The 26,093-nt window shown below is 43.2% G+C and overlaps 1 protein-coding gene across 3 annotated transcripts in view; it reads right to left on the bottom strand.

Moving 5' to 3' along the window:
- The window catches only part of LYN (LYN proto-oncogene, Src family tyrosine kinase), a 55,176-nt gene extending 42,917 nt beyond the window's left edge, over positions 1–12,259 (bottom strand). For 2 of the 3 annotated variants that reach the window (XM_075494679.1, XM_075494681.1), the window contains exon 1: positions 12,127–12,259. The gene's annotated coding sequence lies outside the window, so the exon portion shown is untranslated. Of the gene's footprint in view, positions 1–8,431; positions 8,551–12,126 lie in introns of those variants that run through there. The other variant, XM_075494680.1, reaches the window with a different exon arrangement.
- Between the last annotated feature and the right edge of the window lie 13,834 nt (positions 12,260–26,093).

The following is a 26,093-nucleotide window of genomic DNA, read 5'->3' as shown; positions in this document are numbered from 1 at the left end:
GAAACAAAACATTACATTGAAATGAAGCGGAATATAATTTATACAAACTACTGATCCTTGTTTATTCCATTGAAGAAAAATACCAAAACACAAGAAAGTTAATCCACACAAGATTGTAATTTTGTTAACATTGCATAATAGACTTTATATATTATGAAAATGTTCCAGATTCATGTAGTCAGTATTTTTGGCACTAATTTTAAACCAAGTCTTACATTAAGCTAACATCTGTTTTCTGACCTTATAACACTCGCTTCATTTTATTACAATAATTTGCCTCAACTGAATCCTCCAGAATTTTGAATCAGTATCAACAATGAATTAATTCACTTTGCCAGCCCTCAGGCAACCACATCTTCCATTTCCTCAACTTTTTTCCACTGTACTATATCTTTTGAAGATAGGGGAAAAGGTCGAATAACATCTCAATTTGACATAACAGAATAAATACTTCTATCACATTCTTCAAAAGGATCATATGAAATGGAACAGAGAAAAACTGTACCAACATGTTAACCAACTTAAAGGGAAGGTTCCCAAAATACTTTACAGACTTGAAAGTGTCATGCAAACTATAAGGAAAAATGTCAATTTCTTTACTGGTAAAAAACCTCAGTAATGACAAACAGCAGCTCCATATAACCAAACCTCCATTTCCAGATGAAAATTTGGCCAAACCACTACATTGAAGAGGATCGACATTTTTCCTAAGTATTAGGAAGTGTCCCACTCCAGCTAGCAAACCCCAAGGACTATGTCTACATTCCAAGCTGAGTGGATCTATGACTCACATACAATTTTTTCAGCTTTAAATTGATGACTTTGGCCAATAATGGCAGTGTGCTAAAGTTTCAGTAGTCTAATATTTGCCCTGAGCTTTATAAATGTCTACCAGTAGTATAAGGATCCTTCTCCCCGCCCTTTTTAATGACTAGAGCAATCACTGTGGCATAGGAAAATGAGAAACTACCCATAAAAACGACAAGGTGTTGGAGTGAGGTCCAGGTGTAGCCCAAATGACGGCATTCTCATAACAAGTGACGCGACAGAAGGGCAGAAGCACAAGCTTCACACAGTTTCTTTGGAGAACACAGATCTGGGACCTATCCTTCTTCACTCCCAACAGTACTTACCGAGCTCCTCACTCTCCCCTTCTCCTTTGCCACACACCCACACGCTTTGCCTCCCAAAACAAGGTGTACCTGAGAGGCATGCAACAAGGCTTTCTACGTCAGGCCAAAAGGTTTGGTTCATACACACGGTGGTTTTACTCAGGTGGTGATTTCAAGGTACCCGTCAATGTACTTGAAACCAAAGGCAGAGCCACACAAATGACACTAACAAGTGGCTGGCCCTGCATGAGCTACTGTGCGGTATCCAATGTCTGCATTTACTGCATGATACCTGAAAGAGAAATGAGAGTTAGCTTCTCCTTGTTTCACTGAGCCTCAGAAGACAACATGGGATGAAGTGAGCAGCTTGCTAATGTTTAGCGAGTTTGGGGAAAATTAAGGTGTCTCTTTAGTATCATCACCAGGCTGTACCCCAGCCAGCTCTTCAACTGAAATTTGTCACTCTGTCCGCCCCCTCCAGAAGGCACAGGAAGGCACATTTGCAGGTAGCAGCTGATACTTGAAACCTTCATCTCATTCAAGTAAGGCAGCCTAATGCTCAACCTCCACATGCCTGGACGAATGTATTGACAGGACATTTGTTAGGGAGAACCATTAATCGCTACTATGACTAAGGGGAGAAGATGGTTATTATGAATATGGCCTTCAACTAGCTAAAGATGTTGTTGGCAATAAAGAGTCTTTTGCAGATGTGATCTCTTGCTTTGAGATGTGCCTGTAATTCAAACCCATTGCTATACTGTAAACAGAACTCAAAGATCATGAAATTACCACAACGTGTCAATGAAAACATGATGGAGGACAGAAACTCACGGCCAACAAACCCTGATGCAGATTTTGAGGGTGGCCTCATAGAAAGTATACCACTTCTTTGGGTTTATCTTCCGTTTTCACTGTGTTTAATAAAAGGGGGAAAGGGGAGCAGATCATTAGTGCAGATTAGCTTTTGTTCTCTCAAATTCAGGTAACCATATCTCCATGGAATAAATCAATTATTATGAACCTTACCTGGCTTTATGCATTCTACAATCTGCCTTCAACAAGGATTAAGATAATTATGACTGAATTAGTGCAGAATGACTTCTGGGTCAATGGATCCTAACTCTGTACTACCCTGGTCATTTTGTACCTCATGCTACTTTGCACCACGCTGCATTTACCATCCTGCTCCATTGGTCAGAGGGCTTTTTCATCTGCTGTCACCTCCACGATTAAATGCTGACACGTACCAATGACCAAACTTGCAACTTAAATATAGCATTCTTGTTATAATAGCATCATATTATGCCTTGGGCACCTGTCTAAAGCACTGAATTTCACAAAAGAAAACCAAGATTTTTTTCACCCTCTTCAAACACCAGCATGTAGTTCAGTTGCAAAAAAATAGTTACTTCTCCAGCAGACTGTTTTGTGTTTCATTAGCTGTACAGCATTAGATATACACAGAGGAACCCTCCTGAAACACAGGCCATTGTACTGGGGTATGTAATACTGGTTTTAAGAATGAACTCTAAGCTCAGATGAAAATTTAGGGTTAAACCATTCATGCTGATGTGGGCTAACACTCTTACCCAGAGTCCAGTTCCTCCTGGAAGTTTGCAAACCTTGGACAAGTTTTCTTAAGTTGCAAGAGGAAGTTGCAAGAGTTCTCAAAAAAAATCAGACAGTGCCGAATCCAGTGCCAGTAAATTACACTAGCAGAAATGAAGTTTTGTGCTATTTAATCTTTACAGGGGTACTAGAAGAACGTTCAGCACTAACTGTGTAAGTATTCTGGTGAGGAACCACATTGTCTTGTTCTCACTGATCTAAGTAGCAGAACCTCCCTTAACTTCAGGGGTGTAAGACTGTACTCCAGGTTCTGGCACTTCACAGAGGTCTATTTATAACTCGTTTATTTTACTTAATTTTAAACTTTGTGTTAATTATATTCCTTTGAGGGCATGAATCTAAAACAGGCATGTTCCAGTTGATTTCTCGCCCAGCTTAGTAAACTCTTCTAAGCAACTGTTGCAATTCAGGATATGTGTGGGGGCACCAAAGGGTATTGTCTGAACCAACAGTTTGCTGCAGATACGATACATAGAACTAAAAGAGCTTATCATGAGCAATTTTTGGAGGTTTTTAGATTAAGTCCTTGAGATCAGGGTTTTTTTCAATAGATAGGAGTACACTCTGCATAAGCCTGCCAAACATATCCTGAAGGACTGTGAATTGCCACTGATTCAGGTCTGAAAGCCTGGCATGTAAAGACAGAAGCAGACTTTAACCAAGGTCTTGTGAAACTACATGCTCAAGCTGGGGTGACAGTAAGAGTGTAAAAGGAAATACATCACTGAATGAACATGGAGTAAGAATTCACATCCAAGTTTCTAAGCATGCTTTTCACATTTGTTGCACACGAGCATGAATAACAAGTTTCTCTAAAGTTAACCAAAATTAAAAATCTTTTACATTCTTTCCATTGTCAGAGAGGAGTGAGAGTGGGAATCTGGAAACCCTCTTTTGAGGGAGGGTTGTGAATCGCTGGTGTGACGGTTCACTTGATTGCTCCTGCTTCAAACGTTCTAAGGAAGAACTGGAGACCTTGGATTTTAAACACACCTATGTCTTTGCAGATGATCTTTCTCAAGGGCAAGAATGAACACAGAGTTCCCCAAGTCACTGGGACAGCAGCTATGCGAGAATATTAACTTGATTAAAGTTCTTTTATATTTGAGAGAAGTTATTCTACACTAAACAGAAGTTCTGAGTGGAGGAGTCACTTGAAGAAGCATGTTGCATTTGCTCAATATGTTAATTTATTTCATTTTCAGAAACCGATTAATACTTTGACTGCTGCTACTGTTTTGACTTTGCCTTGACATTACTTGTTTTCTCTCTCTAAAAACAACCAACATTGCTGTATTCACAATGTATCGTTACTGGATTGCACAGCATTTAGTATTTTCTGTTGTTTCTAGTCCTGCTTAATGGTCAAGAGCCTTGCAATTGATAGCAGATGAAAACCTAGCAGTTACAACCATAGCCAGTTCCACTGAGCCAGGCTCTCATCCTGTAAGTGACTGCCCACAACTTGCAGGAACTCTACAGACTTTGAGAGACTCAGGCCAGGAATTTCTAAACAAAGTGCAGGTCACGGACCTTAATGAGTAGGACAGCATGCATGATAATCTTGGCAGATTTAGAATCACAGTAAACTGTAGGGCCATGACAAGAATTATTTCCACATTCATACTGCAGACCGCAAGAATTTTACAGCACTCTTGTTATGACCATACGGGCTGCTGATTAAAGTTTATAATCTTTGTACCTTCAAATATCAAATATATAGCTCATAGGCAGGCCACATGATTACACTGTACCTAACAAAAACATCTTAGACTGTGCACAAGCCCCACTGTTTACATGTGACTTTAGCACTCATGGCCCACGCAGCTAACTTTCCAAGCAAGAAGTAAGAATAAATCAGAGTTCACGATGGTTACCCGCGTTTGTTTCGGGAGAACTGTAATGAGTCCACAATGAACTTACATTTGAATTCCACAGAATTAAGCGTTGTGCAAAGAAGATGCTTTAAAAACCAGTAAGACTGCTTCATCATTAGGCACGCATGGGAAGTTCTCAGGACAACACAAACCATATGAGAAAAGGTGTAGGAGAGGAGGCTGAAATCCCCGAGAAGTCAGAATTGGGGTTAATGCTGAGAAATAAATGAAGAGGGAAGACTGCAGAAGCAGAGAGATAAAAGGAGAAAAACCAGTCAAATAAGAATGCAAAGGATGATAACTAATGGGGTAGAGACAATTACAGTCCCTAGCAAAGCACATAATCTCAATCAGTACGACAAGATACAGAACATGTAATAAACATAATATAGTCACATCGCTGAAACTGTATTCTCTGCTCAAAGGAGAAATTACTTTCCTGCGTCATACCATACCAAGCATCTTGATATCTTTGCTTTTATTGCAGGAGCAAGGAAAAGGACTTTTCACCCATCTAAACCTAGCAGGAGAAGACTGCCATTGTACATAGTCAAATACATTACAGAAGACAATACTGTTCTGATCTCTGATTCAAATAAGCTATGCAAATGCTGGATTTTTCATTTCCTGACACTTGTAGCCTATGCCCTCAAACTTGCACAAATGCTCCATTGAGAGCAGAAACATCTCACCTGAAGCACCTTTTTCCCACTTGTTCACTCCACCAGCCAAATCTTTTTTCTACTGGTGCCGGCTCTGCTGAAGTTGGTTCTTCAAAACTTGCACTGCCTTCCCAAAGCTAAATTTCTTAAGTTTCACTTTCTGTGGGGACAGAGCACATGGGGCATGTCGACACCGAGGAGCACAGCACGGAAATCCTGGAACAAGAGCTCTTGCGTTAGCACCACACCCGCACAATACCAAGCCTTGGTTTCTTCTTCACAGGCCAGCACACATGCCGATAAATCCACGTTCTGCTTCCCTGAACCAGGTAGAATTACAAGTAGGGTCAATGCTGGCCCAAAAACCTTTTACATGTGCCACTACACAGCATAGAAAAACCCCCTCATACAACAGAAATGAAACTTGATCAGAGAAGGTCGAAGCAACATCACAGAACGGCAGACAAAGGGGTAGCAGACAATCCACGCTGACCATCTTCACGATACAAACTAACCTGTTTCAAGCCAGGTTGAGGTCACCATTTTAAATCAGATGCGGTAAACAGTGGAAGTTGGCTCTAAAGACAGATCACACCTAAACATAATACGAGCTCTAGATAGAAGAGTCTTGCTGGCCACCTACAGAAGTACAAAGCTGCCCTTTAAGGAGGCACAGGCTTCTTAAAACACTGTGAAGACCATGTCAGTACTGCCAGGCTGGTACTCCATTGGACTTCACACCTCTTCGAGAGGCTGGGAGCACATATTTCTGGGTGCATATTCCCTGATAGGGTAGCACAAGTAGATTACAAATGATAATTAGATTATAAAGGTGCTGAGACTTATTTTTCTGGAAGGGGAAAAAGAAAAGTTGCTGCACAGAGATCTAAATCAAGAGATGAAATAAACAGCTTATACCACTGACAGTCCGGAAGACAAGGCTGGAGAGAAAGAAACAACAGAATGATGTTGGGGAAATAAAAGAATGATGGGAGAACAAAAAAGGAAACAGCGGTAGGAAGGGAGTACTGCTCCAGCAGGATAAAGACTGAAACGTGGCTTTTTCCAGGAAACTGGGGAGCAAAAGCCCCAAACAAGCAGCACATTATTACTAATGAAGACATTTGAAGCAGTGTGGCTCTAAGACTTTTTCAGACACACTGGTAAGCGTCATGGCAAAGGGGCAGGAACTGCTACCAAGGAAATTTAGCGGCAGATTTTCAGCAGAGGCAAGCTCTCCTGGTCAGGCCTAGTGGCAGTACTGCTGTCCACCGCCTGCCTAGCAGAAACCATCGATCAGGCCACCTACATCCCAAGAGAAACTGGCTTAGCAGTCACCTCAGTATGGGCCGGTGCTTCTCCACTGGTGCCAGGACAGCTGCTGCAATCTCTCTCACAGTCAGTGCAAGTACAGCTGGAAATCAGTGGCAGAGCAAAGACCTCGCAAGACAGAAAAAGGAAGACAAAGTGCCACGCCAGCAGTACAGCAGGAGAGTTGCTTAAAAGGCAGGTTTTCCTGCACCCTTCATGGGCTGCAATGCTTCTCTCTAGCCTTTGCGTAGTTTAGCAGACCTTTTGCAATGGTAGGTCTGTAGTTACAACAATATACTTTGAATCCTATTTGCATGCTCTGCTACGCCATAACAGCACATTCAAATGACTCTTGCAATGTATTTTGAACAAGTGGAACCCAGAACATCCAACATAGGATTTCCTCTTTCTCCTGCCCATGCCCTTCCTGTGTGTTTACCAAAAGCTTTCACTTCCTCAGCGGTGCTGACACCAGCTCTGGCCATCACTTAACCCTGCTCTCCAGCCCTCATCCGCTCACACCTGAATCACAGCTACCCTAGAGCATTCAGCACTTACTGAAGGGGTTTAGAAATCCCATCGAGACACATGGTAAGGCTGGGGTTGCCCTGGAGAAAACCATTTTCTGTCCACTGGATCTAATGAACATAATCCTCATGATGCTTGGCAAGGGATCCTTGAGCAGGCAATTTCAATAAATGCAATAGATGCACTACTATCCAGATCTCTTCCTACTCAGTTGATACTACCAGGAAATATTTTCTTTGTCTGAATAGAGTAGAACTTAGTCATAGGTCAGACCTATTGACTTATAAATATGTTATAATTATGTAGGAATTCACTCAAACATATTCTTTTACCTTTTAATATTAATTTTGTTCTAAGCCACAGTCATACATGGAAAGAACAAACCTGCTTGGCAGCCAAATATACTTCTGCCCTAAATCCTGCAATACCGTATTGTTTCAGTTTATGCCCAAGAAAAACCTTGAATAAGATTTAATAAAAAAAAAGATCAAACAGGTTTGTATACACCTATCTGCACAAACTAATGAAGGAAGCATGAAAAGCAAAGCAATATATGATAGATGCCACATCAGAAAGCCCACTTAACAGACTATGTTTTTGTTGATGAACTTCCTGAAACGGCTTTCTGTTAAACCAACAAAGGAGTAGTTCAGAACACGTCCCAGAGGGAGTCCATCCCTCCGAACTTTTATCATGTCCAGACTTCCAGTAGCCCTCTAAAATAGAGAAAACTGCAGAAAATGCCATTCCAGAAGAGTAGCTGCATCCCATACTTCAACCCCTGTGGTGAGCTATCGCATTTTTGCAGTTTAAGATCACACAACTTGCTATCACAGACACTTTCAAGAAATGGCTTGGTCGCAAGAACACGCACAGTAAAAAGCAGACCTTTGCAAACTAAAGTAGCAAATTCTACAACATATCAACCACAATTTAGACAGGAAGAAGTAGCCTCATGCTACACGCAGCAGAGACCATAGAGGAAGAACAACACATTGTTCAGACTGTTTATCATTTCAGTCCTTTGAACTGAAGAAGTAAGATAGTATGCTGCGCAAACACAGGAACCAATTGTAGATGCTTAAGATGCCAGCAGTTTGAAAAAGATAGACAATGCTGATCTAAGGGACAGCAAATACTGGCCTGAATGGTGCTGGTCTACCCTTTTTCCCCCAGAGAAATGAGATCTGCCCATTCCCCCCTTCACCTTTCCCTGGTCTCCTCCTCCTTCTCTCCCCAGCAAAGCGTTACTGTCAAAATACCGCCTCTCTTCTGACGTTCAGCTGACAAAAATAACTAATCTGTTTACCTCTATGAGTAGTTCTTTAAGGTGCACAACAAATACAAGTATCTCATAAATATTTGGAGGAAATGCTTCCAACACAAGATGAATTCTGCCTTTGCATTTCGTTCCATGAACCCACATTTTCAGGAAAGATGCCGAACACGACCGTGAATGGTTCAGCCTCGGAAATTACAGCATTTAATGACAATGTCAACAGGAAATGTATTTGAATCAGGCAAAAATAAATATGAAAGCACAGACCTTTCCATCCTTCCCTGAAGGAAAATTAAGTTTAAACTAGGAACAGTCACACTAAGGACAGTTACATTGTATTTGCCCTTTATTAGCAGAAGCTGATTTCTTTGAGAAGGTACCATTACTGTTTACAATATGGCAGTCTCCTTCTCCTTGTATGCTTCACTAAAGAGTGTTTTCATACGAATGTAATTTTACATTTTTTTATCTACATAGTTTCCTGTAGCATGGCTCGGCAAGTCTGGAAGCCTTTCTCTCTATATCATCTGTAGCACTCCTACACCATCATGAAAGAGGGGACACAAATAAATGGGAGGAATAGGAAGTAGGAATATGATCAGCAGGAGAAAAATCCTAATTCTCAGCTGGGCAACTGATTCTCCTACAGAATGATAGTGTTCTTCTTAGAGACAGAAATCCTATAGGGGTAAAATAACAATAAATTTTACTTAACCGAGTCATGTGGTTTGGTGTAATTATTCACACACTCGGCTCCATAGCTTCAGAAGGAAGCTACTGCACACAAAGCTCGCACAACCCTCAGGATCCCCGGCCAACGGATTCTCCTCCCATCCCTTGCACTAGCACATGAGAGCTGACATCCTTCAGGGATCACTGGTGCTGCAGAAACACACCTCGCTGTACAGCCACGCTACCAGAGCAGAGTGCTAGGAATCCTAGTCTACACCTGATGCCCACCCCATGCCTTTATTTATGTATTTACTCCTCATCTGCTTGTTTTCTGTGTTCATTCAGTTTTGCAAAGGGCTCCCTGAACCCCAAAGAGTAAAACTGGCTCTACGGTTCCCTGGACACAAGAAATAAAGTCACTCAGTCACTCAGAATATGCACATATGGAAAGGAGGAAAGACCTCACCCCCTCCCCAGTTTACCTAGCCCTTTGAGAAAAATAAAAATCGGTTCATGGTCAAGATGTTTCCATCCAAAAACCTCAAAGATGCCCATTAAGATTCCAAATAACATGCAAAGTACAGATAGGAAAACATCCCCTTTTTGTGACAGAAATGGAATCACATCTGAGATTAAATACTGCAGTTCTTATTTTCTGCAGTTCTTATATTCAGCTTTCCTGAATAGCTACAGAAAGGTCAAATGCTGCTCTCTGATGTGCACAAGAAGGGCCAGATGTAGCATCTCTGGTCTTGTGAGCCACCCTGCTGAAGATCAGCTACTAAGCTGAGCCAGGAAGACCTTGGACCTTTTTCATTGCCTGTTTTAGGAATTGCTTCCCGCAACACTTGCTGTTCTGTGATGCCATTTATCTTACAAGAGCCAACAAGGCCATAGGAATATAGCTCACTACCATTACATAGATAAAATGGGGGGGGAGGGGGGGGGGAAGTATTATGAAAGAGTTACTTATACATTCATGAATACTTACATATTCATAAATACATGTGAGAAAGAATTTCACATTTATGGAAACTCTCTCAAAAGGGTAACATTAAAAACCAGAATATTAAACGTCTTAAAGGCAAGGGGGTTTAACTTCGTATGCGAAAGTTTCATAATTCATTGCATTGTCAGAAAAATCATTGTGCAACTCCACTGGTCAAGGAACTTATAAGGAAAGGCCTAAGTCTTACCTTGTCCCCTGTATAATTATATAGGAAAAAACCCTTATGTACTCAAAAAAACTACAGGAGAGAAGTAGAAAAACTTCAAGTCAGCCAGCTACTGTACAAACAAAGATGAACATTCTACACCATTACAGTTAAAAAAAAAATATGTCTCAACAGCACACAATTAAAATAGATCTTCATGTTATTAAATCAAGAATTCTTTTCTAACTAGTCTGTAGCTCACAAAGCTGAAATGGAGAAAGAAAAAAGCTATTAATCTCAGAAGAGATCCATAGCATAAGACATCTGTTGATCTCAGAGTTCATTAATTTTAATCCTTGCCCAAGATTTCATAACATCCTATTAACAGTATCTAACTGATTTCTAGCCTGTGGCTACTTTTTCAGAGAAAACTATTTGATTTTTTCTCATCGATACTCAGTGCTGTTGATGGTACCTATTATAAAGATACAAAGGCCCAACACATAAAAGATAAGTAACACCTACTCTATAATCAGCACTGGGTTGGAAAAAATTCACACAAACACAATTTGACTACCCCTTTGGTAAAACTGAGCTACATTTTCCCAACACAGCTTCACAATTTCCCAACAAAAATCTTCCTTTTTTTTAAATAACTCTTTAGTGATACTATGAGGAGTGCAGACTTATCTACCTGGCACTCACACATTACAGATACTTGCAACTAACGTTAAGATTTCTAAATTACAAGTGTCTTCCAGGCACTTTATGGGATCAAGCTAAAAAATGTAATTTCCAATTTGTATTACGATGAGCTAAAATACGTTAAGATTGGTCAGACTGTTTCTTTTTTTCAAAGGTGGGAATGAAAAGCAAGAGATGGGATATTGATCTGGGGTTTCAGATGAAAAAACAGAATAAAGAACTCAACCTTTGTGCTCCCTATGTATATGCACAGTAATGTGATCTGGCTAAACAAGTTTTAAGTGTTAATCTCTTTGGTCTTTAGTGCCAACAGAGGGGAGCGAAGCAGCAAGGTGAGTTCTTGCAAACCCATGCAGTGCAAACACATAAAAGATGCAGTTGCAACAGAAACTCTTAACTGCTTTACAGAAGGTATGGCATCAACTAGGGACATCTAGCTTGACTTTCAGATCCTAAATTAAAACTGGAAGGAGAAATCCCCTCAAGACCATTCCTTAGGCATACAGTTCCATTACAATAGTAGTCAGCAAAGAAACACCATGCACCAAACATCACACTACCATTTTCTCGTCTTTCTTTTAAGCTAAAGCCCATTTGAACATACAGTTAAGAGGAAGCAGCTTTAACTCGGAAGACGCTCCAGGAATTACTCTCCCAGAAAAAAGCAGTGTAGGAAGGAATACCCAGAGGCCACATTGTCTCTCCCGGGTCAAGGCTATCGCCTTGGCTTGCAACACGGACTGCAGACTTTGACCAGCTAATTTCACACGCTTTCCGGCACGAAACGGCCAGAAGGCACCCGAGCCCTCAAGATCACAGCAGAAGCCGGGCAAAGCGGCAGGAGGTAAATGATGCTTTTGAGAATGATTTTTTGGTTTTTCCAATGCCGTATTTCCTTTAAGACCCCATCCAGTCCTACCGGGAAGGTCAGGCGGCAGCAGCAGCACCTCCTCCGGGAGGCAGAAGCCTGGGCAAGCCGCCCCGGAAAGCACCTTGTACCCGCCGTGCCGTGCCGTGCCGTGCCGTGCCGTGCCGTGCCGTGCCGTGCCGTGGCGGGGGCACGGAGGCAGCCCGGCCGGGCACCCCCCCGCTCCCGCCCGGTGCACCCCGGTGGGAGAAGCCGGGAGAGCCGGGGCTGCTCCCCCCCGCCGCCGGCCGCTGCCGCCCGGCGGGGTGACGGGCGAAGGCACTTACTTTCCCGGCTGCGAAAGTTGAGCGGCAGCGAGCGAACTCCACGGTTACCGCCGGGGCGCCGAGCGGGGTGTCCCGGGGCGGCGGGGCGGGCCTCGGTCTGCCTGCGGTGCGGTGCGGGGCGCGGCGCCGCTGTCCCGCCGGCCGGGAGAGGGGGCAGCCGGCGGAGGAACCTCGCACGGCCGCCGGCGGTTGGCTCGCAGCCCCTCGGCTCACTTCCTGGTGCCGGTTAGATTTGCATGCGGGGCTGCGACGGGAGAGCGGGGCGAGGGAGGGAAAGGCTGGCGGCGGGGAGCGGGCGGCCCCTGCCACCGGCCCCTGCCGCCGGCCCCGGCGGCTCTCGGCGGGGAGGCGCGGCTCCTCCGATGAGCCGCGGAGCGCTGAGCGCGGGAGGCTGTGGCAGGGACGAGGTGGAGCGGGAGCTGTGGAAGGGGTGTGGGGATGCCGCTGCCGGGCTGCCGCAGGGCCGCTGCGCTCCCCGAGGGAGTGCCCCTGCGCCCCGGAGCAAACTTGGCGAGGCGCGCTAGCCTCCCTTAAAAGTTATGACTACGTAAAACCGTGTTAGTCTGAGAGGCAAAACAGAAAAGGCTGTCTTGTTCCACCAACAGCCTTAAAAACCATCATGACCTTCTCCAAAGCTCAACTGTAGCAACTTCTAAGGTCCGTTGGAGGCTGGGTTGGATGCTGGGTTGGAAGAAAACAAAGAACAAGTAAGGTTATCTTTTCATTTATTGTGTTTATGGGGTTTTTAAAGAATTCTTTACTAGCCTGTTGAAAAGTGAAGTAAGATCTCATGGGTCAGCAAAACAGGAAATACGAATGTGTGGACATAACACGCAGAGGATGCAGCTGAAAAGCTCTATGAGAACTGGAGTCAAGGTGTCGTGTGTGTACTGCCAAACCACCTGGAGGAGTTCGGGTCATGGAGATTTCAAAGGCAGAATTAAAAAAAAAAAGAGACGCTTAAGCTTTCCACATAAAGTGTTGAAGACAGTGGAACAAGTTTGGGGAACAGAGTAGTACAAGATGCTCAAAGGTATCTCTGTACCCTTTCTTGAAGTCCACCAATAAGGCCTAACAAACTGAGTTGGAGCAGACTGAGGAGCTGGCGAGGATTCCCAGCAGACCATCCAAATAGCTGGAAATGGCTCAGTGCAGCTCACACGCTACGGGTTTAAGAGAAGAACGTGGTTCACGTCAGTAGGACTTACAGATCCTTGGCACCGATAGAAAGGCCTGCCGCGCACGGTCATGCGCAACTGGCACAATCACTTCACTGTAGTGTGAGCTGCAGTCCTGTCTCGAGGCCGTGACTCCAGCACACAGGCCGCTACCTCGATCCTGTAGAAGACTCAGTCCGTAGAAGCAGTCAGGCCATAATCTGCCACATTTCTAAATCAGTCCCAGATGTCCCTGGACATTTGTAGAGCTCTGAAAAGCAGAGGGCAATAGTTGCTTGTCTTCTTTGAATTATATTATCAATGATTCAGATAATGTCATGTGCTCACTATAAGACCGGCCTTTAAAAATATTGTAGGGTGAGACAGTAAGGAATTCCTTCAAATTCTATTAATAAAATGTTGGTAAATGTTTTCTCCCTTCCCCCAACTTATTTAAAAGTGTTTAAAAAGAAAGAAAAAAACCCACAAACCAACCTTTTCCCCTATGAAAAGTTTATACAAAAAGGAAATATCTGATTTAATTTACATTGTCTTTGGGTTTGGGGATCTTTTTTTTGTTGGAAATTTGGATTCCAAAAGTTTATGCAAAATGAGCTATTTCTGTTTGGAATTGCTATCACTGAGGGTCAAGAGAATGTACTGGTCATGCCTCATCTTTCCACTTTTCTCTATAGGATAAGTATCTCCATCTTGTATCTTTCTTCTTGGAGAGGAGAAATGGTGCGCAGATCCCACATCTGTCTTGGCCTCCCTCCTTGCCTCCCTATTTCTTCTTTCCATTATCAACTATCCTGGTGGGTTTAAAATTCACCTTCTCCTGTCAAAGCATTAGTGTAAATAAAACAAAATTTAGTTTTATAAATGCATAATAGAGTCTAGCAGTCTAGTAAAATACAATCTTACCTATAATGTAAATCATTTGGAAAAATAAAAAAAGTGCTGAATTACCCTTAATAGGCTGCTGTGCAACATTAGATTGAGGAGGTATAGCACAAACTCATCAGTTCTGCCCTGAAAGAACTAATATGAAGAAGGGTTGGAGTAGAATATATAAACTGTGCTTTATAAGAAGAAAAAACAAAGACAGGTTGTTAGTATCATTGGAAGTAAGTCACAGTTTTATGCATCCACTCTCCCACTGATAAAAGGAATATGTACAAAATCTAGCTTAGAAAGCGTAAGCAGAAAAGGAACTCTCCCTCATTATATATTCTAAATATACATATATTTCCCCAAGAGGGGAAAAAAAAGCTGGTTCCAGCCTCCCTATGTCTCTAGATCTACTGTTAGCCACATGTTTTAAATGTCTTTGTGTATAGATCAAGAAAGAAACTTCAAGCCTGTCACTGAAGTGGAAGTCCTTGTACAAAGGACTGTGAGCCACGTTAGCCAGCTAGCGTTCATGCTCAGCAATTGATTTTTCCGCTTTGGGCCAACTTGACTCCCAGACTGTTTCTCTACTGCTGAATTAAGCATGGCTGCAAGACAGTGCTCCAGTACGGAGGCCAGCTGGCGCTGTCAGAGTCCGTGTCCGTGCTGTTAAATTCTCTTGGCATCCAGAACACGGGGACTACACCAAACCAGTGTTTGAATACTCCCTGGCCCAGGTTAACTTCCAGATCAGCTCTGGAAATTTTTTGAGAGTGGTAAGTGGCCTGGGCCAGGGATCAATCCAGCAATTTGTCAGTAGACTCAGAGGACTGTCCAAGGAAAGTTTCCTTGGGCACCGTTAATTACTGACCTATACGTAGCCCTGTAGACTCCAGACCAATCCAGCCACGCACCCGTGTAGGCAGCTGCTGATCGTTGCTTGGATTGCGCCCGGGAGTATGAAGTGGCACAAACTGTAGGGGACAGGGGCTCTGGGCAGTAAATCAAACTTTGCCACAGGCAGTGAAAATGGACAGCAGACTTCACTCTATGTTTTTATATATTCCTTAATCTCATCGTTGCTGAGTACTTTCTACAGTATGCTTGAACCCAAAAGCAGAGCAGTAATAGAAGAATACTAGTTAGTCGTGAAAGCGTAAGTGGCACAGCCAGAGCAGTAATTTGAGAGAGATCCCTAGGAACACTTGGGTTCATTCATTTTAAAAAAAGCAGGGAAAAGATCACTTTGTTAAAAAATAGGTTTGCAAGGATTTAAATTCTTCATAGAAGAACAGGGAAAGAGAGAGCAAAGATACAGGTAAAACTAAAATGTTAAGACCTCTGGCTTTTTTGAATGAGCCAGTGTTTTGGAAACTCATTCTCTATTTGTTGACACAGTAAAATGTCTTTTCTCTAGAAATTCCAGCATTTACATGGTCATCTCTTGCATTGTTTTCCTGTATTTTTTCTTCTTCCAGGGATTATCATTAAGTAGTTAAAGTCCAAATTGTTAACCTGCTTTGTAATAATGTAGCAATTTTTAAACAAGTAGTGAAGGATGGATTATAAAAAATGAGATCCAAGTCACATGCTCATTCTTCACAGTGTTGTTGGAGAAAAAAAACCCCAAACCCCAGAAAATAAAAGCAGTATGTTTTGGAATTAATTTTGCATCGCTTCCTTTCTTATTGTTACCTATGATTTTAGAGAAAGCCATATTGGCCTATGTAGGAAGAATATTTACAAATTTTATTCTAAGAAAATGTGCTTTTCATGTGATAAAGACAGTTTGCCTTTGGTTGTTTGTTCAGAGAAAAAGAATATAGGAAAGAAATGTTACTTTCAATTATGAAGCAACAAGTTAATACACTGTTATGTGTAGATATTCATCAGTTCCTGTTCTTGTGTCCAGTTTGGAGCCTGGGAAAGTAAGTTTTGTGACACTAAAGAGAAATGAAAACCAAAAAAATCCCAATTTTTAATTGTAGTTCCATTGGAATTATTTGAAATGTATCACACATTAATTTACAATCTTGACTAATTTTATGGCTAAAATTTTGGAAATTATTTTAAAACACTCTGGGGAATAATGCACAGATCCCTGTATTGACTCAACTTGCATTTGACCTGTCGTTTAGGCTAACACTACACATACTCAGTAGGTTAAATGAGGGAAAGCTGGCATCTTTCCTGTAGACAGTGGTCTGCCTAATGCACAGCCGCTTACATTTTATTACACTGGTATTTTCTGGCCATAAATCCTAAATTCACCCTTTTTTATATCATCTTGTTAATTCTAATTCCCATGAATGAGCCATAATAATACAGCACATAGAAAAAGTGTTTGCCTTGAGATACGCTAATTCTAAAAGTTAAGAAAAAGCTGCTGCTTCTGTGTCTGTGCTGATTTTAAATATTTTATTCACCTGCCATTACCTGTTTTTATACACAGGAATCCTTCCCATTTTGTTTCCACTTGTTTCATGGCTGTGAGTGGAAAAATTGGTGGTTAGCGAATCAAAACATGTCCAACACTGGAAGACAGTTTGAGAACTGGTTGCAATGAGCTAGGTTGTGTTGGTGGCACGGCACTGGTGCATATCCTGATGGAGACTGAAAATGGCCTACGTGTGTCCCACAGAATATCCTGATTGCCTTTCTGTAGAAATGACAGCTCAAATAAAGGGCCGTCTTGGTTCTTATGAATATCATCTTACTCACAGAGCCAAGAAAAGCAGCCGGACTGATGGGTTCTTCACAGCTCATTCAGGTAGGCAATAGTAAGGGTGAGCTGGCCAACAAGTGGTTCCAGGAGCCCTTTACTTTCAAAGATTTGTGGCCATTTGCAGATATTCTTATTGGTCTCAAGAGGCTGCCCACACTATTAAAGAATATGTCTAATTTATGCTTAATTTAGTACACAGTTCTGTGATCACTAATATTTAATTACCTGAAAGAACAGATTTGAGGTAATTCAGGAGCAGGTGTATGATCATTTCAAATTAGCAAGATTACACAGTGGTGACATATTTGTTTGTTTGCTGCCTTGTATTCCAAGCATTACACCCAGTATCACCAGCCCGGATGTGTGTCCAGCCTGCATCTTGCCTGTCCTGCACCACATGAATTGTTAGTTCAGAAGCAACATGGTGTCTCTGGAGGCAGCTTCCAGAGTGGGCTGCTGTTGAAGTGTAGCTTTCCTTTTCCAAGATCAGCCAGTTGCTACAGAAGATTTCCTCACAGAGAGGGACTGTACCATCATTAGCATCTCCGCTGTGCAAGAGCAACGCAGTGTTCAAGCTGCTGTTGAACAGCTGCAGCAGCAGTAGGAAGGCAGTCCCCTTCCTGGTCACAGTCGTACAGCAGTTGGAGGCATCCCTGCATCAAGTGCAGCTTTCATTTTCCTCTGGTACAGTGCAGAGCATCAAGCAACATATGTGGACATTGAATTAATGAAGTCAGAGCTGGTAGCATTGATGAAAACATTTGGTACCAATTAAAGTTATCAACCCCCTCCCCTTGTTGCACAGGGTTTGTGAGAAGTAGCTCTGATCTGGGACAGAAGATAGTTATCATCGGAGTGCCGCTGAGCATCAAGAAGAAGATTGCCTTGGTTATATGAAACCTGGGAGCACCTAACTTTTGTGGGTACATTACCCATCAGCCTGGGCTTAGGAAGGTGACAGGTACTTGTGTGAGTTAGGAGTGACATCTGCCACCCGTAAAGTTCTCGGCCTGCACCCTCTGTGGACATGGAGGATGTGTTGGAAGGCTGTGCTACTTGTAACAGCAACATGGTAGGGTGATCTCTTTATTCCCCGTCTCCTGACCTGGCACCATTTTCCATCAGCAGGAATGCCAGGAGGAGCCATCATGGATCATTACAGATACATTACTGCTGTCAGCTCAGGCTGGCTGGTCTGGCAAGGCATACGGCCCTCACATCTTTCATATCTCCTGCCCATCTGATGCTGTGCAGCCATGCCAAGTACAAACCTGCTGCTGAGCCCATTTGGAGCGATGGAGTTGCTGAATCACCCTAATACTGGATGAACCTGCTTACCTCATCTTGCATTTAGTAGCAACCTAGCCGTTGCTAGAACCTCTTGCATTACCACCTCAGGTAGGGCTTCAAAATGGCTGTGCAATGTGTCTAAAAGGTTGCTGGAGGGCTACTAAACTGCCCTCTGAACCAGGCTCCTGTTTGCTTGCAGTGTCATCCACAAAAACCCCGAGAGCCCAAAGAGCAGATGGTGGCAGGGTAGGAGTACAAGTGGAACTACAGCCAGTCCCTCCACCAGCTGCAGCTTGCTCATTTCCTGTGAAAACTGGGAGGGTCACATTGTCAGGGACAACCTGACTAATTGTTTTCTGCCGAGTGGTTGACAGCTGTTTGCTGTAACTTGAAATCTTGCATATGTCGGACATGAGCAGTAAATCAGCTTTTCTCTGACTTTCCTGTTCCCAGTTGCTGTTTCCCCCTGAAGCCCTTTGTATCCCGTTCTTGGAGCCAGGCCCTTCTGGCTTTGAAATCCCAGCTGCGCCGTCCCATGTCCCATCCATTGCAGCTCTGCAGCTCTTTGCCCCAGGCTTTGAAATGTTTGAAATTTCAACCCTTAACATCTCTGATGCCATCCAGCCCTGCTGTGAAAGCCCCCAAATAAGGCTCTCAGCTGGAAACAAATGAAAAGTAGGAAGTGATTGAAAAACAAAGACAAAAAGAAAATCAAAACTTGAACAAAGCTGGACACAGCAGCTATTTCCAGACATACTTGAAGCGTGGAAGATGGGCACTGCCCGAGTTCTTGTCTGGGATTAGGTTGTAGCAAGAACCTCATACAGTGTCTCCTGCTGGCAATGCCTGCTCTATTAGGAGTTGTTCCTTAGCAGCTGCTGAGCCTTGGGTACGTTTTCTGGTGTGGAGGTGTTTAGGATAGGATATGAAAGGGTCAGGAAGGGTAAGTCTGAGGTAGCAGGAGCTTCTGAGGGAGTAGGAATTACCGGTGTTCATTATGGCCACTACTGACCTCCTCTGAGTCTATACCTCTGAGAGCACTTGTGATCTCAAAGCAGCTGTGTTTGTCACCTGGCTCCTCTTTTTGGATGTCCTAGGATACTTTATTTAGTCCAGGACAGAGTCTGTTCTTCCTTATCTTCACAATCACCTCTTTCCTGCATCTACACATTTGCTGCCACAGAACTGCCCAGCCTCTTGGCTGTCGTGCACACCCTGTACTTGCTGTTCGGTTTTCTGCCACAGTCAGCAGAATTGGTTTAGTAAGAAAATAAAAATAATCCTTGTTCTTTCCTTAGCTAGACAGGTTGTTAACATTTCCAAAAGTTATTTGAAGGTCTACACGAGCAGCTTCTGCCCTGCCTGGATCAGCTCAACCGTTGGCAGCTTCCATGTGCATATTCTTTGGATAGGTTGCTCCTAAGCCATGAAGGCTGTGGATTGGAGTCAGTGAGGGATGGCAAACCTATGTTAGTGTTAGACTTCGGGGAAAGGAGACCTCCTAGGATGAGTGGAAGCATATACATTTCTGAAGGATGCATGGCATGATCTACTGCCTTTGAGACAGAAAATACGTGGACTTGCAACAAGGTGGAGGGAAGTGAAGGTAGATTTCTCCACTGGTGAAACCTCCTCTTTACAGACAAGCCTATGTCTTGATAATATGGCAAGTGGCTCTTTCCAAGGGAGGGGACTGCTGAGGATAAGAGAGCAATACTGGGACATCACAGACCTGGAAGGCTTGCAGGAGTATGACATGCAATTCAACCTGACACAAAGTATGGTGGTGCAGGGGTCAGAGGGACACTCTAGGTGGTAATGGGGAGGTACCATATGGCACAAGCTTGGGACAAACCAAGGCAGAAGCCTCTGGCACAAACTTAGGGGCATGCAAGAGTTAGGGAGCAGCATTCCTCACATACTAGTTAGTTTGTTAGTAAAGCACTTGGGACCAGAATGAATGCCTAAAAATGCTAAGATAACCCAGGAAAAGGAAAAAAAAGCCTTCTTGGAGCATTTGGGATAGATGGTGCTTTTGGCTACCAAGAGCATTTAATTTCTCCTTGGCTGTCTTTTCCATGTGGGCAGGTTTTTGTGCTCAAACTTGTCCTCTACCTTAAAGGGAGTGACCTCAAGTGGAACAAAGGGAAACCCTAGATTCTTTGCCATGGAGTCCCTTTTCTTCTCTGAAAGTATGTGTATGTCCCCATTCAGGGTGTGGTCCACCACTGTAATGACAGGAAACCTGTCAGCACCATCTCACCTGTCCTTTCCTTTCCCCTGTTGCCCCTAACCACCAAACCACCTTGCACAACTTTTCAGAGGCATGTCCTTTGCCCTTAACTTTCCCAAGTCCCTTTGATGTCCCCACTGAAGCATATGTGGGAAATGGTGAACTGCATCTTGACATGTATTGCCCACAAAGGTCTGCAGCGTGGTGCAGCGTAAGGGGTGGTTTCTGAGGACCATCAGCTATATTTATGGCTTGCATAGATTTATGGCTTGACTTCAGTTAGCTTGGCTGCGAGTCAATGACAGTGCGGTATCGGCAGACTGATTGTGTGAATGCTGAGGCAGAGGCAAGGGTTAAGGAAAAGATCTGATGAAGAGATATGATGCAAGGCAGGAATCTAGGATAAGATCTATGACAAAGACTGGTGAGTGTCTGTTAGAGATGGCCAACACATGTAAGATTGCAAGCTTGCAGGTGACCTCCAAGGATTGTTATCTTTGAATAGAATGAGCAGGGCAGAGGCAAGAGGGCATTGGGGCAGACTCTTGGGATGGCGCTAGCTGTGAGAGAGCCACTGAATTTATACTACAGCAAAGCCAGCTTAAAATTCGTTGATACGAATTTAATCCATCAAAACTTTTTACTATATGTATCAGGCAGTGCTTTGTATTAGACGGCTACTGCAATTTTGGTCTAGTATTTAAAATGAGGTTTACTGTTGCATTGGACCACAGCCTTAGAGGCAAGGGTGGCACTAGAAATACAACTCAAATGTCAAAAGCAATTTAAGACTGAGCTCTGGGGGGATTAGACTAATCTTGTGGATGGCATGCGTGTTAAGAGAGGTCTGACTAACTAAGTAAATTATCACCCATAGGAAGTAAAATGGCAAGCATATGGATGTTTTTCTCTGTGGTCCATACTGTAACATAAAACTTTATTAAACAGCTTCCATGAACAAGTCAAACAGTTCACACTACCAACACGTGGTTATTAGTGCAACCTGCAACTAGGTTCCACACATGTGCACACATTGCTGTCACTAAGGCAGCCTTCTTGCTCATAAAAGGTTAAATTCAAGTGAGCTGGTACTCAGAATTAAATCAAATTTGCTCACAAAAAGAAAGACAGAAGTGCACTGTGTAGTCCCCCAATGCATAGAAATGCATACATTACATTAGGCATGCAAATTGCCTAATGATAATGTGGCTAATTTGCTATTTGTATGTATATATCAGCATTTCTTCAGGTGCAGCTGTGAGGGTGCTTGTGAAATGTGTAAGCTCAGAGATAAACTGAATGAACGCAATCTTTAATGTTCTTAACTAAAATATGTGATACGTGGTAGATTCTAATCTAATTCTAATCTACTACCTAAATTACTGTAGAGACAGTTTTTCCAACCTTACGATTTGTGCTAAATAAAGCTGGTGAAACTAGTCAGAAAAAAATACTATTTTGGACCTGAATATCTCTTAAATGTTGAGAAATCGAAAGGGCGATACATCTTTTCCAAGTCTTTCACCTCCCGGGAAGGCCACCAAAGAGGGAGCTACAAGAAGAGTGGAGGGTATCATCTGAACTGTCCAGAAGAACGTAAGGGACTCCCAGCACCTTGGATACCATTGCCAAAAGAGCTCAACTGGATTCCATCTCTTTCAGGCTCTTAAATGGGCTCACATGGGACAAAGCTGACCCTATCTGACTCTGCATGTCCTCCTGCTTCTCGGACTTCTGATTTCCTCTTCAATTTGGCATTTAGACTTAGTAAGAGTATATAGAGCTATGAAGATTTTAGCTCTTTCTGTAAATTTTCTAATGCTTTTTATTGATAACATTATTATTTCAGTATAGATCACAGTTTTGGATAACAGCTCACATTTATTTAGATGATTAAGCAGATTGAAAGTCATAAAAAAGTGGAAGAAACCCCACCCACAGCAGAGATAGGTATATGCTTTCATAATTTGCAGGTATAGCTGGAAAGTTAAAATACCTACTTGACCGAGTAATACACTAAATGAAAAAAAACTATCAGAAAATCCCTAAAACCATATACCAGATTAGATTTGTAGATAATTACACAAATGTTTTCTCTAAAAAGGCAAATGTGCTTTTTTAGAATGAATAATATGCACACATTTTAAAACATGGTAGCTGTTGTCCCCTTGCTCAAAATGCCCATTGCCCAAAATGTCGCTCTGCTTTGCCGTCACCTCTGCACAAATGCGGTGCATTGTCAGGGACTGACATTACCCACCCTCCAAAGTAGCTGCCCGCCCTGATGTGTCAAATCGATGTCTGCCGAGTACGGCGCTGGGGTTATTGAGCAACAGCCAGTTGATCTGTCAAGCTCATGATCAGAGGAATGGTTCACAGCAGTCCCAAAGCAGTAGAAGAAATTTCTACTAGTGACAGCTACAGCCCTGATGACCATTTTGAGCAAAAACTGCTAAACGACTATTACACCACTAAGTTAGAGAGTGGCTTCCAGATGAGGATGCTTCAAAACAAATGGGAATGTGTCTGCACAGCAAGCTCATGGCCATGCCTGCTGCAATAAAGAAAATCAAGGAATCGGAGCCTGGGCATTACTGTCTGCCACCCCCACATCTCTGTCTCAGAGTTGTCTTAGACATCCGTGTTCATGGGAGAATAAGCCTAACACAAAACCCAGTATCACTCACTTTTCTTGGTATCAACGATCTTGGTATTCACGATCACTCATCTTATGTGAATAACCTCCCATTTCATACTCTCCAAAATTCATGCACACTACTGCAAAAGCAATTAGATTTTTAGTAAGACATTTTTGAAAGAAATCTACATCAACACTAACCTTTGAAATGAATCAGTGGAACAACAGCGCTCTCAGATAAAAGCTTTTTGGGCCAAATTCTTGAGATGCTCTAGTAACAGAGCTGCTACAGGGCACAGCTGGAACTATGTGGCCACTTTCCTTGTGCTATTTTTTTACTTCCTACCTTCCGTTTTCTTTTGCATAGTGTCCTAATTGCTCTGGGCTTTGCTTTTTGAGGGTTTTCTTCCCTGTTGTCTTTTGTCTCCTACCCTATTATCTTTTACCTCTTCCTCATCAGGGATCAATTTGCAAATTGGAGCAGGTTCAGCAGAGGGCCACAAAGATGATTAGAGAACTCAATCGCATGATGTATGAGGAGAAGCTGAGACCTGTGTTCATCACGGAGAAGAGATGGCTCAATGGAGGTCTAATTATAGTCTTCAGCTACTTGTAGATGTGTTATAGAGACAAAGGTGCCAGATTCTTGGAGGTGTGGAGTGAAATGACGAGAGGCAGTGGCCAAAGTTACAGCAATAAAAATTCTAGATGGATCTAAGGAAAAGTATTTTCACCATGAGAGTGGTTAAACCTGCAACAGGTGCCTAGAGAACCTGTAGGGTCTCCATCCTTGGAGATACACAAAACTACTAGACCGGGCCCTCAGCAACCTGATCTATCTTTGAAGCTAGCCCTGATTTGAGTGGGAAGTTGGACTCCAACCTAAATTATTCTGTGATTCTGTCTTCAAATCTCTTTGGTCTGCTAATCTCCATTTTCTTAAGGCCTTCTTCTCAAAGAAGCTTCCCTTTAACCCACCCCACTCAAGCCTTCTGCCCTACCCAGTCAGCCATCAGCAACACTGGCCCCAAAGCGAGACCATTTATGTGCAGCCTTTCTGCAATTTTTCATCATGCTCTCCCATACCCAGTTGTCTTTGAACTGGAAGAAGTTACTTTAGCTCTCAGCTGCTCTGCAGGTAGTGGCTGGAAGAAATCTATTGAACAATAAGAAAACTGCTGAGAGAGTCACACCCAGCTTGTTGCATACGAGGTTGAGCCCACCCATCTAGGCTGTATGCAGATGCCGTGCAGCTATTTCACTGCTTGATATTTGAAAGCCAGATTTAGAAATACGACTCAACATCCAATTTAGTATAATGACAAGAACAGCAAAATCCTGATTAAAAAATATAAAAATGTAACAAGGATATTAAGGCACATTTGTTCTCTTCCAAGTATATCACTAATGCAAAGTGTACAAAAAAAAGACTATTAATTGCATAGTTTAATCTTGCCTGCCAGAGCAAAACTTCTGTGCTCCATTTAAAGGCTGAATAGCATTTAAAAATCAAAAATCAAAGTAGCAAATATCTGACAACTGCATGGTAGCTGTAGACAGTAGTATATTGTTTCTTGAAAGGTGAGTTATGAATAGTAGTTTTGGCAAGAGTCTGGTTTTGACTAAGGATATTAACTTGCTATGATGGCATACAGGGCAAAGTTAAGGCTATTTGCTAATTGTAAGCACACAGAGAAACCTAACAAGCTGATGCTTCCTGAAAGAGTTAGCCCAGAATAGAAACTGCTTAGAATGATAAAAATATTAAATTATAGCGCTTAAAAATGTCGTTGGCGAGACAGATCCCTCAGGCATGGCAGATGAAGTCTTCAAGGAGTTTTTGACCCTTGAAGACTTTTTGACCTTGTGACTTCCCCCTCATCTATGCAGTGGAGAATACGAATGAAGATAAACAGGAACCAGCATGGGCTACTTCTTTAAAAAGAGAAACACCAAAAAATCTCTGTGAAGGAGTCCCATGGGGCTCCCACCGCTCAAAGAAACTGTCAGGTTGAACGAGACAGCCAGAGGAAGGAGGGACTCAGTGGTGTAGAGGACTTTTCCACCGAGCAGCCACACTTTGATGGCATGTGCCAGGAGGGAGCTGACAAGGATCTCCCAAGACTTTGTGGACCCTCAGATGGGGAGCGTATGAATGTGATGAGATCTGGAGAGAAACCAGAGCCCCCAGCTATGGGGGGAAGCTTCAGCCAGGTTCCCAGGACAGCTTTCCTGGGTGTCACGCTCATGAGGGGGAGTATGTCTGCCACACTGTTCTGTGGCAGGATGTGAAGGCAGAGAAAGGCAGAGGCAGGTGTTGGTGAGGCACAAAGACGTCCGTAGGACAGTCTGATGATTATCGTTCAGCTGGCTGTGTGGGTGAAGGGAAGGCTATGCGGAGGAGGGCTGTTCAACCCAGCCTTGGCTCCAAGGCGGTCAGGAAGCACGTGCACAGGACAGCCACACTGTGCACCTACCTCTCCCAGCAGCTGCCTACAGCCTTCTGAGGCTGAACATCCAGGATCAAACTCCTGTGCAGAGGAGTCATGCAGCATCTGCCAGAGCTTCGTGCAACCACAGGCACAGGCCATGGCTGCTGGGAGGCAACACAACATCACCTCCCTACACGCTGCCGCTCTGCAGCTCCCGGCTTCCTCACTGGGACTGTCCAACCCCAGGAGACTGGGGCGAAGCCAAGCCATGAAAGGACAGTTCCCTTTGTTTCCTTATCATCTCCTACTTAGCCTGTAAACAACGATGTGAACCCTGAGGATGGTTTGTGCTGTACGTACGGAAGGGGACAGTGGTGACCTCCATATCCACGACTTCTCTGACGGTGATGCATTTTGGCTAGACTGAAGTAGGCTAGATATGGAAAGCTTGTGGAGAATTACACACTCTCTCGTGCAAAACCCAGCACGCTGCTTCTGAATACGCTGCTGTGTAGGCTTTGTGAGTATTACACTTCTTGACGCTTCTTGCCATTATCCAGTACGTGGGTTCCATTGAAACAGACTTTACAAAAATAAATTC

Source organism: Mycteria americana, chromosome 2, assembly GCF_035582795.1.
Source record: "Mycteria americana isolate JAX WOST 10 ecotype Jacksonville Zoo and Gardens chromosome 2, USCA_MyAme_1.0, whole genome shotgun sequence".
NCBI classification, from domain to species: domain Eukaryota; kingdom Metazoa; phylum Chordata; class Aves; order Ciconiiformes; family Ciconiidae; genus Mycteria; species Mycteria americana.
This window is presented reverse-complemented; position numbering and strand designations above follow the sequence as displayed.